Genomic DNA, 6,049 nt, shown 5'->3' with positions numbered 1-6,049 from the left:
TTCACTCATTTTAGTAAAATCAAGTAAATTTTGAACTAGAGAGTATCCCAGTGAAAAATAAAACCGCGTCCCACATGGGTTTCGCGTGGGTTCCGGTGTGGGATTGATGGGGTTTACGTGGACGGATTTTCCCATGTGGTATCCGTATGGAAATTTGTCACCTTAAACCCATGTGGGTAATCCCACATGGGTTACATGTGGGAACCATATGGTATTTACACACATGGGAAATCCCACGTGGGCTTCCTGTGGGATTTGTATGGGAATTAATTTGGAAGCTGGGAAATTAAAAAAAAAACTTTTTAAAAAAACTAAAAAAAAATTTTTTAATCGACTTGCATTGCTTTACGTTTACATTGTGTGAAAATATTTTATATTAATATAGAGAATGGCAAGCAAGTATGTAAGTACCACGAATAATGTTTATCTTTCTATATAGAAATAAGATTAAGATTTGTGCAAATAGACGTATTATTAGGATGATATAATAGTTATTTGAAAATAGATCTTGAGTAAATTATTTGCAAACAATTAACTGATGCAAGTTGAAATGTTGTCAAAAACCAATCTTGCATGCATGAGACACTGCAGTGTCCCACAAAGAAATTCAGGTTTGAAAGTCAAAGAATTCCCAATTTTCTTTATTAAAAAAAAGAACAAAATAGGATGGAGATGGGTTTCTGTAACTTTTTTTATGCTCCAAAACTTTTAACTTTAGATATAATAAGGTCCTTAAGACTTAAGGGACTTACGAACTACATTGAGAAACAAAAACAGGATATTTACAGAAACTTTTCAATTTTTAATCTGGAGTACCACAGTGTTATTGAGAATAAAGCCTCTGGGTCCAGTTTTCAAAGTAATATGATCTAAAGTAATATATAAATTAAATAAAATGCTTTAAAATGCATGCAGTTATACATATAACTCCTGATAGTTAACTATATGTATAACTAGTTATACATATAATTTGTTATAAAAACTTATTTTTCAAGGTTATGCTTGAACAAATTAGTACCAATTAATTCAAATTCAAGATTTAGTTCAAGTTCAAGTTAAAGTTCTTATTTATTCATTGTTTTTGTTAATTTTATATTTATTTGTTCAAATTTATCAGTTAGTACTATTTTTTTCTATAGTAAGAATGTTTATCATTGTTGAACGCGATTTTATTAGTAACTTAGTTTTATTTTCAACATATTTTGACAACACCCTTTATATTTTAAATGATGACAGCTTTACTTTTCTATTGATGTTAAATTTATTACGTTTCAATAACTCAGATTGAATCTTAACTGAATTATTGTAAGCTTTGTAAGGGTTTATTGTATATCAAATGGTGTTGTAAATAAAGTAAAAATATATATATATATATATATATATATATATATATATATATATATATATATATATATATATATATATATATATATTCTTTTTGCTTTATTTACAACACCATTTGATATACAACAAACCCTTACAATAATTCAGTTTAAATTCAATCTGAGTTATTGAAACGTAATAAATTTAACATCAATAGAAAAGTAAAGCTGTCATCATTTAAAATGTAAGGATGTCGTCAAAATATGTTGAAAGTAAAATTAAGTTACTAATAAAATCACGTTCAAAAACGATAAAAATTCTTATTGTAGTAAGAATTAGTACTAATTAACAAATTTGAACAAATAAATATAAAATAGTGAAAAAACAATGAACAAATAATAACTTGAACTTGAACTAAATCTTGAATTTGAATTAATTGGTACTAATTTGTTCAAGCATTACCTTAAAAAATAAGTTTATATAATAAGTTTTATGTATAACTAGTTATACATATAGTTAACATTAAAATGCATGGAGTTATATGTATAACTGCATGCATTTTAAAGCATTTTATTTAATTTATATATTACTTTAGATCATATTACTTTGAATACTGGACCCAGAGACTTTATTCCCAATTACACTGTGGTACTCCAGATTAAAAATTGAAAGGTTTCTGTAAATATCCTGTTTTTGTTCCTCAATGTACTTCGTAAGTCCCTTAAGTTTTATGAACCTTATTATATATAAAGTGTAAAGTTTTGGAGCCTAAAAAAAGTTACAGACACCTCCCCATCTCCCCCCTATCTTAATATTTTTTTTTTAATAAAGAAAATTTGACTTTCAAACCACGATTTCTTTGTGGGACACTGCAGTGTCCCATGCATGCATGCTTGGTTTTTGACAACATTTGAACTTGCATCAGTCAATTGTTTGCAGATAATATACTCAAGAACTATATTCAAATATCATATGAACATGTTAGAGAATGTTCATATGATATTTGAACATCACAAATTTAATAATATTGTTGTGACATGTTATATAAATAATACCATAATAGATTATGATATGAAAATGAGATAGGATATAAAGGCAATGATCAAAGAATAAATTTACTTATAGAAATTTAGATGTTTGTTTATTAGTTTCAGAGTATTATATTATGTGTGACCGCGGCTTTCTATGATAACAGGCCTTGACATCGCGCAACAAAGTTGTAAAACTGAAGGCCAATTCCTAATACTGTGTTTACATTTTCATCTTTTAACATTAGACAAAAGTTTGTGTTCGCGCTTTTTTAATAAATCTTTAAAATTTGATTGGTTTATAAATTAGATAGCGCAACTTCAAGACGTTGTAAGGTTCAAGGCGTTAACATTCTAAGGTAATAATATTGTCAAACTAATGATAAGTTTTTTTAATAATTAAAATGCCTTAAAAATGCCTTTAAAATGCTGTGTATCTCTTTGCAAGTCAAACTATCTCAACTACAACAAAAATATTAATTTGTACAACTACAACTACAATATCAATTACAACTACAACAAAAATATCAATACTCAACTACAACAAAAATATCAATTTATAAATTCCCGAAGAATCTAGAGGAGAGAAAAAGAATTAGTGAAGCTGTCCCAAGAACTGGTTTAATTGTTATAGACTATACAGCAGTATGTCAACTGCATTGGCCAAATGAAGCATTTTTTGAAAGCAAATATGGGAAGCAACGACCTTTAAACCCACCATCTGTTTTTAAAAATATTCCGCCTAGTTGTTTAGCCACACCAGCATGTAAAGTTAGAAAAACTTCAAGCGGTTTTTACACCAGCATGTAAAGTTAGAAAAACTTCAAGCGGTTTTTGAAGCATTTTACCAGCTGAGTTAAATGATTTTCTAAAAGAGGATGAACTTATATTTGACGATATTCAATCTTTGTTAAGTGATAATAACGATGTTATTGTTTTCCAGCTTAATAAAAAAAGTTTACACATACAATCAAAAATGTACAAACTTGGTGTTCCATTATTTATTTTAGTAATTTTTAATGATTATTCATTTGTAGCTAACCAAAATGGCAAAACTTGTAATATTTCATCTTTAGCTGTAAACAAATTAAAGGTAATAAAAACAAAATCAGCTTTATTTGAAGCAGTTAGATTTTTAAAAAATAAAGAAAGTTCGCTTCAGTCAAATATTCTATTCGAACACCTTAATGCTATGAGAAAAGTTAAAGTTGGTGAAGTTTCATATACTTCAGATATTATATGTAGAGCATATGAGTATTTTGCTATGCGACGAAGTTTATATGATTGTTTGTGTATTGACTACAAGTTGCCAAGTATAAGGACTTTAACACGATTGACTTCAAAAATAAGCTCAATGGACCTAAGTTTCATAAATAGTATTTTTATGAATTTAAATCCATTGAAAAGAACTTCCATACTACTAATTAATGAGGTCTATGTCAAAGCTTCATTACTTTACCAAAGAGGTGCTTTGTTTGGTCAAGCAGTAAACTACCCTGAAAAGTTAGCTAAAACAATTTTATTATTTATGATTAAATGTCTTTTTGGAGGTCCAGAATTTATATGTAGAGCTCAACCTGTTGCAAATCTTTCCTCTGAATTTCAGCTCAATGTCAACAAATTGTTGATACGATAAATAATATTGAAAATATTAAGACAATAATTACTGATGGTAACCGTGTAAATCAAAGATTTTTGGAATGTTTAAAACAGTTGATTGTAAACCATGGTTAACAACATTAGGTATATATTTTTTGTATGATTATGTGCATCTCTTAAAATCTATACGAAACAATTGGTTGACAGAAAAGACTGACGAACTTCAATTTTTGAACAATAAAGAACTGGCTTTGGCTATGTGGAGTGATTTAGAAACTTTATATAAAATTGAGTGCAATATTCTTTTTAAACTCTCTAAACTTACAGCTAAATCAGTTTATCCAAAACCAATAGAGAGACAATCTGTAAAGTTTAATTTGTCTGTTTTTTGTGAAGAAACAGTAGCTGCATTAAGAACACATCTAGAGATTGAAAATAAAGCATTTGAAGGTACTGCTGTATTTATTGAAAAAATAATTTTTTTTCGAATGTTGTTAATGTCAAAGCACCTGGTGCTGGCATTCGGTTTAAAAACGAATTATGCGGAGAAATCCACTCAGTTGGTGATCAACAGTTACAACTGCTACGAGATATTGCTGATCTGTCAAATTTTATGAAACCTACAGGTAAGCGTAAAAAACAGCTTACGCTAGATACTAGCAATGCAATAGCGCATTCATGTTATGGCTTTATTGATCTCATAGAAACTTTGTTGAGTAATGGAGCAAAGTATGTCTTATTAGGTTGGTTTTCAACAGATCCACTTGAAAAAGCTTCTAAGCTTCGACAGGGATCTGGAGGTACTTACTTTATAAACGCTAAATCTGTAATTGAAAAAATTAACTACTAAATTTATATTACAACTTGACATTCCTGTTGATGGTATCGATGGTCATACTTGTGACATATGTTTTAGAGATATTTCTACTGATGAAAAAGAACTTCTGGATAATATATATGATCTTGAAAGCTCAGTTAATAAATATACATTAGTGGCTATAGTTTACATAGCTGGCTATGTGCAAAAAAGCGAAATAAAAATTTATGATGATTCTATCAATTATTATTATAAATATGGAAGTTATCTGTATAGCCTAAACAGAGGCAGACTTGAAATTCCTTCTGATACTCTTTTCTAATGGTCAATATTTTGCTTTTTTTTTCAAGGTGCTACTGACCCTTTATGCAGAACATTTTGTGTTACTCAGTTTCAGTTCATTGCTGCTAAATTTAAAATCACAAAAAAACAATGCAGAGTATATTCTAATATTCTGCTAAAGAATTACTCACTAATTACCACTCCCAAAATACTAAAGCTATCATAATTTATGTGAAAATTAGTTTTGTAATTTATTATGCTATATACTTGTTATGTTTGTTATTTTCTTATAAGCTTATATGTCTCTCAATATGTTTGGATTTGTAAATATTTACCCTGTTGAGATATATTGATAAAACTTTTTTTTTGCTTGAATCAACTTTTGTTGGTGTTTTTTATTGTTGGTGATTTTTATTGTTACCATTTTTAGCAAAAAAAATTAAAAATACAGTTATCTTTCTAATATATAGATATATACTTTGTTATGGTTCTGCTTGTTATTGATACTATTTAATATTACATAAATATTCTTAATGAAATTTGGAATACGAAAATTATGATTAACTTTTAACAATTTTTTGGTTTTCTTTTTATATTTCCGTCTTTACTAGAGATTATTATTAGAAAACATAGACTACCATTACACCCTACCTAATATAAAAATATATCAATATAAGTAAAAGTGAAAGTTTAATCGGCCTTCAGTTTTTACGGCATTTTGCGTGATGTCACGGCCTGTTATTATAAAAGGTCGTGTGTGTGACGAAAAAGTAAAGATACTTTTGTATCCAGTGGCTATTGCACCCAACGTCTACATCATTGAAAAAGTAGGTTTTTACATTTTTGTTTTTGTTTTTTTGTTTAACTACTTATCCTAATTGATCACTTTTTTTCAGGATTCTCCTCATGGGCTCAAGCTCATTACGCATAATATGTGTTCAATTACCCATAATACGTTAGTCATTGTAAGTAATAAATTAGGAAATAATTATTTGTGAAA

At 28.2% G+C, this 6,049-nt stretch overlaps 1 long non-coding RNA gene across 1 annotated transcript; it reads left to right on the top strand.

Annotated features, from left to right (window-relative positions):
• Positions 1-2,659: 2,659 nt before the first annotated feature.
• Positions 2,660-6,049, top strand: LOC136088582 (uncharacterized). Its single transcript, XR_010642285.1, has 2 exons — positions 2,660-5,876; positions 5,946-6,049. It is a non-coding gene; the product is annotated as an uncharacterized LOC136088582 (long non-coding RNA).

Source organism: Hydra vulgaris, chromosome 12 (assembly GCF_038396675.1).
Source record: "Hydra vulgaris chromosome 12, alternate assembly HydraT2T_AEP".
NCBI lineage: Eukaryota > Metazoa > Cnidaria > Hydrozoa > Anthoathecata > Hydridae > Hydra > Hydra vulgaris.
This window is presented reverse-complemented; position numbering and strand designations above follow the sequence as displayed.